Raw genomic sequence first — 9,439 nt, 5'->3', positions numbered from 1 at the left:
TGAACGATCTTACAGCTAAAGGACCTGTTAGTGTTGCCCTGTTTGTGTTCGTAACCTTCAATACACGGACAGGAATACTTCTGGCTGAAGTATCGCGCGGTCTTTCATTGTTTAGTCTTGTTAAAGACGTGTTTTCTCCATTAAATAACCTGACCATTAATGGAATTCTGCTTGGAATGGTTGTGGTACCATGAAGGATTGAAAATCTGAACCGGATTTCATTGTTATCTTTCCTGATGACGTCACTGGTAAACTTTCCTCTGAATTTTCCATTTGTAAACTTTCCTCCAAGTTTTCCATTTGTAAACTTTCCTCCGAGTTTTCCTCCATTTGAAAGGTTAACCTCAGTTGTTTTACTAGGTACTATAGGTAATTTCTCATGAATCTCTTCTTTTCGGATCTCGTTATCATCAATGTTGTATTTTGTTTCCTTTTCCTGCTTTCTATTTATAACGCTTAGCTTTGGTTTAGGTTTCAGTTTCTTTTGACTCTCGAAAAAGACATCAAAACTTACATTTTTCTTTAATGCATGCTCTTCTTTTTCAACAGCAATTTGATTGTCAGCAGTTGTTGCATTTTCTTTTTGTTCGTTATCATGACTGTTATCTTTCTTTTCATCAATAGAATGTTTCAATTGAAAATTTGCCTTTCTTCCAGCAGAAGTGAGTTTTGGTCTAGGCCTTTTTTTCTTTGAACTGTCAAATATAATATCAAAACTAGTATTAACTTTCTTTTCCTCCAGTTTAACATCTTCAATATTTTCATTGCTCTTAATATTCGGGTCTGTGACGTTCGGTATCAGATTGAATGTTTTTCTTTTTTCCGAGGATAGTTTCGGTTTAGAAGTATGTTTCTTTGGTTTTTCAAACATAATTTCAAAACTAGTATTAATTTTCTTTTCCTCCAGTTTAACATCTTCTTTGTTTTCATTCCTCTTAATATTTTGGTCTAATACGTTAGGCATCAAATTGGCGTTTTTTTCTGTTTTCGGAAGAGAGTTTAGGTTTAGACATTCTTTTCTTTGTTTTTTCAAAAATTATGTCAAAACAAGTATTATTTTTTTTTTTATCATAATCAACTTCATTTGAACCGTCTGTATCCTCATCACAACTTCCGATTTGGTCTGGTGGCAGAACTATCATTTCCTTCTCGTCTTTTATTTTATCATAATCGGTAACATCTACGGCGGTCTGGTCAACATTCTCAGTGTAGAATTGTTTCAGTTCTGATTTATTATCGGTAACATCTACGGCAGCCTGGTCAACATTCTCAGTGTGGACTTGTTTCAGTTCTGATTTATTATCGGTAACATCTACGGCGGCCTGGTCAATATTCTCAGTGTGGGCTTGTTTCAGCTCTGATTTATTATCGGTAACATCTACAGCTGCCTGTTCAACATTCTCAGTGTGGACTTGTTTCAGTTCTGATTTATTATCGGTAACATCTACGGCGGCGTGGTCAACATTCTCAGTGTGGACTTGTTTCAGATCTGATTTATTACCGGTTACATCTACGGCGGCCTGGTCAACATTCTCAGTGTGGACTTGTTTCAGTTCTCATTTAACTTTTTCTTTTTCATCCTCTTCTCTAATCAAATTATCCAAAATTCTTAAATTTGACTTAATTTTATTTTTATCGAAACCGATTAGACTAGCTTTGATTTCTTCAATTATGTCAAAGGTAGTTTTCATTTTCTTCTCATAAGCGACTTCATCTGTACCGTGTATATCCTCATAACAACTTCCGGCTTGGTCTGGTTGAAGAACCGTCTTTTCCTCCTGTGCTCTAGTTTTTTCATAAAGGGTACCATCTATTGCCTCATCAGCATTCTCAGTGTTGACTTGTTTCAGTTTTGATTTAGCTTTTTCTTTTTCTTCTTCTTCTCTAATAAAATTATCTAAAATTCTTAAATTTGACTTCATTTTAGTTTCATCAATACCGATTAGACTAGATTTGATTTCTTCATAATACAATTCGTTTTCCTCGTAGTCTGCTTCCTCTTTTTCAATAGCCCGTTTTTTTACAGCTTCGTACAAATCTTCGGGATATCTGGTGTACACATGAACATACTTTTCTAAGGAAACACATTCGTCACCCATTTGCCATTTAAAACTTGTGTGCATTTTTGTTCCATCTCCTTCAAATACGGATTCCATACTTAAAGATTTCTTGAGTCCATGTTCTTTTGATGTTTCAGTTGGAGGGGTTTTGGCTGTTCCACTCAAAGTATTGAATTGATTATTTCCAATTATCAATTTTACTACATTAGCATGGTCTGCTTGACTTTCATCATAAAATGGGCGTGGTGATGTTGGACGTGCACGCTTTGGTTTTGTCCTCCACATATTAAAACTATCTCCAACTTGCCACCAGTTCTTTTCAACTGATTCATTTGTTATGGTTCCTGTTTTTTTAAGGGTATCGCCACTCTTCTTTCTTATCTTATTCTCATCAAAGTTGACTTGTTTATCAAGTTTTAATTCATAAGCAATGTTTATCGATGTCATGTTTTTCCAGTCGCAAACTTCATCATCTTGGCTATTCTTGGTCCTGGTTAAATGTTCTATTGAATACGTGAATTTTAAATCATCCAACCCGGTTAAAGACTCGTTTGCTGGAATTTCGGAAAACCTTTCCAGATCACATCCCTCTGTGACAGCTGGGAGTAGCTCTACCTCACAACGATGACCGGAAACCAAGAATGTCCTATTACCCTTTCGTTGTATAAACGATGAATGAGATGGTCTGATGTGTGTATAATGGGATCGGTCTGGTTTAACTGGAAAAAACTTCTTTTTGTAATCGAAAGAAAAACACTCTCCAAACGCCTCTAAATATTTCTTCTTTAAAAATTCTGATGCCATGGATAACTCATAAAATACGGGACATTCGTTGGGTATTTGCCTCGTTTACAGAATACTTCCGTTTCTCTATGATAAACGGGCATGTACTTTGTTCGGAATGTTTCTTCTCTCTCTTCTCTTTCCATATCTTTCAATGTTTGTTCCAATGACTTTGGTACCAAGCTTGTCCCGGCATCATCAAAGGTAAAACGTTCTGGATGACGTACATGGACATAGTTGAGTTCTCCCTTAAGCTTCTTAACCATTTGGGACTTTAGATTGAACCAGTCTTGCTTTTCTTCTAACATTAATTCCAATTCGATGATTCTTTCATTCTTTCTTTGAATTTCTTCATCTATCATATCAAGACCCAAGATTTTGGTCTTTCTGTGCCGACCTGAATGAAAATAAAGATATTTGTTGTATTTGATATTTAAATACATCTATATCCTTTTAAAATTATAGGTAAAAAAAAATCCTCAATATAATGTAACCCCTTGGATTTGTTTTATATATCTATAATACTAAAATTACGAGGTCCAATTTGTCAGCCGTCATCACGTAAAAACGACGAATCAAAGAATTCAACTTCACATATAACTAATATAGTGCAAAGGCGTACATTAAAAATTACACCACTCCAGGCCGTTTTGTTTTCCACGTAAATAATATTGCCAATAATTAAGAAGCTCCGAGTCGAGTCCGATACCGATACCAATAGTATGTTCACCTGTTACCTATTACCTCCTTATCTGTACGTTCCGCATCTGACAGGCGCACCACCAAACGGCGTATCCAGGATTAATATGCTATATACACGGGTCATAGTCACAGGGTTGACACTACTAAATTTTACCTATTGTAGTATTTTAATCAGTTAGACTTTCTAAGATAACAATACGAATACTAAAAATCTGGACTAAAAATAAGGCGTATAGGTACAGTTTTTAATTTGTTAGCGGGCATGACGTAAAACAGCAAATCAAAAAATTCAACTTTATTTATAACTAATATAGGACAATGCTGTTGATTAAAAGATACTCCATTCCAGGACCTTTTGTTTTCCAAATAATTAAAATTGTCAATAATTGATAAGTTCCAGTTCGACGGGTTCAAACAGAAAGATTTGAAAGCAGAGAAACTGTGTATCTTATAATCGGCATGACTTTATCAGATGAAAATACTAATATTGAAATAAGGCTTGTGCATAGTTACTCTGTATATACTTTAATTCTATCACGGGTGTGTTCTAGTTATATTTAAATTCCACAGCAACTTCTATATGTGTCAATTTGTTTGACAAGCTACGTCTCCAATACATTTCTGATAATCATATTCCAACAACGTATCCCTTTTAATAGACACGTGTGTCTTTCTGTGTCAAGAGGATTATAAAACGGTGACTTTCTGATTCAAGGGTATGTGGCTACCTGTGTCGAGGGTATAAAGAGGTTGCTTCCTATGTCAGGGGTGTGTGGCTCTCTGTGTCAAGGGTACAAAACAGTGGCTTTCTGTGTCAGGGTATGTGGCTCTCTGTGTCAAGGGTATAAAGATGTAGCTTTCTGTGTCAGGGATATGTGGATTTTTGTATCAAGGGTTTCAAACGGTGGCTTTCTGTGTCAGGGGTATGTGGCTTTCTGTGTCAAGGGTATAAAACGGTTGCTTTCTGAGTCAGGGGTATGTGGCTCTCTGTGACAAGGGTATAAAGAAGTGGCTTCCTGTGTCAGGGGTGTGTAGCTCTCTGTGTCAAGGGTATAAAACAGTGGCTTTCTGAGTCAGGGGTATGTGGCTCTCTGTGTCAAGGATATATAAGGGTAGTTTTCTGTGTCAGGGATATGTGATTTTCTGTGTCAATGATATACAACGGTGGCTTTCTGTGTCAAGGGTATAAAACGGTGGCTTTCTGAGTCAGGGGTATGAGGCTCTCTGTGTCAAGGGTATAAAGAGGTAGCTTTCTGTGTAAGGGATATGTGGATTTTTGTATCAAGGATATAAAACGGTGGCTTTCTGTGTCAGGGGTATGTGTCTTTCTGTGTCAAGGGTATAAAACGGTGGCTTTCTGAGTCTGGGGTTTGTGGCTCTCTGTTTCAAGGGTATATAACGGTGGCTTTCTGTGTCAGGGGTATGTGGCTTTCTATCTATCTCCATATTTCCGCACTCAGTCACAACTCCGACTATTACGTGCCGTTGCATGCGTAGCTTATTTACAATTAAAAATAAATAAATTTGCAGTAGTATTACGTTACATTGCATTGGTGCTTAGAAAAAATAAATAAAGTAAAAATATAACAGTGATTTCATTTTTTTTTGTGGATTGTTATCCTATGTATATTTCTTGTTAAAACTATGTACATGTTATGCATTTTTTAGAATATTTGTGAAAGAGCAGATATAGAAATCTGGTCTTTGAAGCCGTCGACTGGTGTACAAAGGATTGCTGATGTAGGAAGTAGGTTCCGTTGTACTATTGTATGTGGATAAAATGAAAACTTGTATGAATCTTTATTTGTTTGAATTTGTTTAAAGTGGTTAGTATGTTTATATCTTGTTCTGCTGTCTGATTTAACAAGAAGATCTTTAGGGTAAATTGCTATGTGTTGGTGTATGATCTTATAGAATACCACTAGTCTTGTTTGTATACGTCTCAGTTCTAATGTAGGCCACTGTAGGTGATCAAGCATGTCTAAGACAGAGCTGGTATTGTGATATTTATTACATGTGTAGCGAGCAGCTCTGCGTTGGACCATCTCAATTTGGTTGATTTGACTTTTGATGTGAGGGTCCCAGACCCAAGAACTGTACTCAAGCTTAGGTCTAACTAATGACATGTATGCCCTTTCTTTGATTTTTTGGGATGAAACTTTAAGGTTACGTTTGAGAAAATTCAGTTGTCTGTTTGCATTAGCTGTTACATTATTGATGTGTTTATTCCATTTTAGATCAGATTGGATGGTTATGCCTAAATATTTTGTAGCTGTTTCAGTTTGGAGGATGTGACCATGCAGGATGTAGTCATGGTTGACTGGTTTCTTTTTATGTGTAATTCTTAGTATGGAGCATTTGTCTGGATGGAATGACATTAACCAGTCTTTTTCCCATTGTGCCGCTGAATTTAAATCCTGTTGTAGTTTGGCAGCATCATCTGTGTTTTTGATGTTTCTATAGATGATGCTGTCATCGGCAAATAATCTTAAGATGCTGTGTTGTAAATATTCTGTGAAATCGTTTATGTAAATGAGGAATAAAATTGGGCCAAGGACAGTGCCTTGTGGCACCCCAGATGTTACCCCAATTTTTTCTGATTGTTCTCCATCTAGCATGACTGTTTGTGTACGGTTGTGTAAAAAGTCACCAATCCATTCCAAGGTATTATTGTCTATGCCGTAGTATTTTAATTTGTAAAGTAATCTTTTGTGAGGGACTTTGTCAAAAGCTTTGGCAAAGTCCATCACAACGACATCAGTTTGTATGTTAATATTGTTGTCTCTTGCAAGGTCCTGAATGAAAGATAATAGTTGTGTCTCACAAGAGCGTTTTGATCGGAAGCCATGTTGTAAATCATATAAAATATTGTTTTTTTCAAGATGTTCCATTACTTGACTAGCTATGATATGCTCCATTATTTTGCAAAGTATACATGTTAGTGAAATTGGCCTGTAATTTATGGCATTGTTTTTGTCGCCTTTTTTGAATGCAGGACAGACATTTGCATCTTTCCAGGCTGTAGGTATTTTATGACTGTTAATAGATTTTTGAAAGATGAGTGTGATGATAGGACTGAGATGATCTTTCATTTCCTTTAATACCTTCCCACATAGTTCATCAGGGGCTGTGGCTTTATTCGGATTAATGTTGTGAAGAAGTTTGTTGACGCCCTTTTCTGATATTTTAATTTCATTCATTTGTGGATGTAATGATAAGTTTTTTACTGGTATTGGATCTGCAGATAAGATAAGATAAGATATTTTTTTATTAACCAATCATGGTGCCCAAAATTTGAGCTATACAATCAAATGAATGAATTACAAAATAAAGCACAGAAAATGATTAGAATGATTAAAGTACATTTAGACAACAAAAAAACAAAAAACAAAAACACAAAAACACAAAAACACAAGAATACACATTTACACTAATTATAATAGATATAAACCAAGTTATTGACAAAACATAGTTGTTATGGGTGCCACTGTGAGCTGGAGAAATTACATAATTCTTTATAGTACTAGGTCTATGGGAGACAACTCCTGATCAATTTTATTTCCTATATATATCTATATATATATTGTTCTTCTAATTTTTTATTTTTTCTTTCAAACAACAATATTTTCTATAATTTTCTTTCGTTCTTCAAAAAGGGAGTGCAATAAATTAGATAAGTTTGAAGTTACAAACACATCTTTAGATGAAAGAATCCAAACAAATTTTATTTCATCAGATAATCTTGAAAAAATTTGGAATTTGGAATTTAAATTAGATAGATCGATGTTGAGATCGAGTATCTTTTAGAACAGGACATTTTAAAAGAAAATGTAGTTCGTCTTCAACTGCGTTCTTACATAGCTTACACTTTTTGTCTTCAGCTTTAATCCCAATATACCTCCCTCTTTCGATTTCAAGATCATGACAGCTAGTTCTAAATCTTGTGATTATTTGCCTGTCTTTCAGATGATTCGGTAGAGAATGCCTTTTGAAATTGCTGGTTGAGGATGTTTGCCTTACCTTTGGTGTTTGTTACGAGCAATCCATCCTTTTTTAGTGCAGCTACACCTGAATTATCATTTCTCATGCTCTTGATGTATGAGAACAAGTTTTTTGGTGTGTGCTTTTTGTTGGTGGTTCCAAGTTCTTCAATTGGGAGGTCTAGAATCATGTTTTCAATATAGTGCCAATAGGCTGAACGCATATCTGCCTGCAATGTTTTTTTCATATGTTTGTATCTAATTTGCAAATGATGATTTTTCTTCGATTTTTTGTGCAGACGTTTAGTTTTATTAATCTTGATTCTTAGTTGGTCTGTGATCCAAGGCAATTTCATTTTATGTGTTATTTGTTTTTGTGGTATGTTAGTACTAATTGTCTTTATAAGGTCTTCTTTGAATGTTTTCCAAAGTTCATTGGTGTTACTTGTATTGTATATAGTTTTAATTTTTCCTTCTAGTACTTCAAGGGTGTAAAACGGTGGCTTTCTGAGTCATGAGTATGTGGCTCTCTGTGTCAAGGGTATAAAGAGGTGGCTTCCTGAGTCAGGGGTATGTGGCTTTCTGTGTCAAAGGTATAAAACGGTGGCTTTCTGTGTTAGGGGATATGTGGCTCTCTGTGTCAAAAGTATAAAGCGGTGGCTTTCTGTGTCAGGGGTATGAAGCGTTGGCTATCCGTATTAGGTGCATGTGGCTGATCTGTGTCATGGGTATAAGTTATAAGTTCTGATAACCTCTTATATTCATAACTAGAATATACCCTTAAAATATAGGTTCATAATTCGAAGATATATAGTTTTGGTTTAAGGTGATTTAAGAAGCGTGTCACAGACAAATTACTTAAATGTGGTGGAAGTGGTTTTTTTTTTTTTTTAGGGGGGAGTGACTTTGTACAAATGTTTAACCGAGGGGGGAGTGACTTTCCAGTCGCACTTCTTTACCAATGTTTAACCGAGGGGGAGTGACTTTTCAGCCGCACTTCTGTACCAATGTTTAACCGAAAACCGAAGTAATACCCTCACCCTTTTCATGATAAATTGTCCCGGTTCCCCGGAAGGAAAAGATCGAATTAAGCACCCAACCACATTGAAACTATCTGTGTAAATATTTGATTAAGCCTTATTTTTTTCATATATCCCAAGTGGTCGTACTCCGATATATAACGGAGGAAAAAACAGGGTAGATGGCACGCGAATTTCAAAGATGTTTGTCCAACTTCCACATTGGTGGATTAATATTAAGATTAGCAATTCTCCGGTTATAAATACATTTGGCATTTTTATTATTTGGCATTTCATCTCAAAGAAGATTCGTAACGGTATAACTATGGGCATGGCTGATGATTTTAGATCAAAGTTTCACATGTACCTTTGTTGATATATATAGTCTCCATCTAAGTTGTGACTTTGACGGAGCGTTGGCACTCATTGGCACTCATACCACATCTTCTTATATCTATTTACTGCAGTGTGTGTTGGTAGTGCTGTTTGGATGAAGTAAAAGGTGCGTGGTTGTAGTGTATCATTCCTTTATACATATTTTACAATGGTGACTTTAATAGAGAGTTCACATCTTCTTATATCTATTACCACAGAGTTTAAAAACCATTTTACCAGTACAGATCTAAATGCATTCATTATCTCAATGTTGGATATTTTATTAACTGTACACGTGTGGACACAGATCAGTGTGGATAGTATTTCAAATCAGAAGTTTGTTTTTTAAGTTCCAGGAAATTGCAAGAACGCAGGATTTTTCACTATTACTGACACCAGATCTTCTAGGGGCCTTGAGCGTTCACAAGACCCCTCGCCATATGACTTACCCCCGGCTTTGATTACACATAATTTTGGCCTATCTACACCGCTGGCTATTTAGAGCGTATATAAAGAGAAT

Source organism: Mytilus galloprovincialis, chromosome 5, assembly GCF_965363235.1.
Source record: "Mytilus galloprovincialis chromosome 5, xbMytGall1.hap1.1, whole genome shotgun sequence".
Lineage (NCBI taxonomy): Eukaryota > Metazoa > Mollusca > Bivalvia > Mytilida > Mytilidae > Mytilus > Mytilus galloprovincialis.
This window is presented reverse-complemented; position numbering follows the sequence as displayed.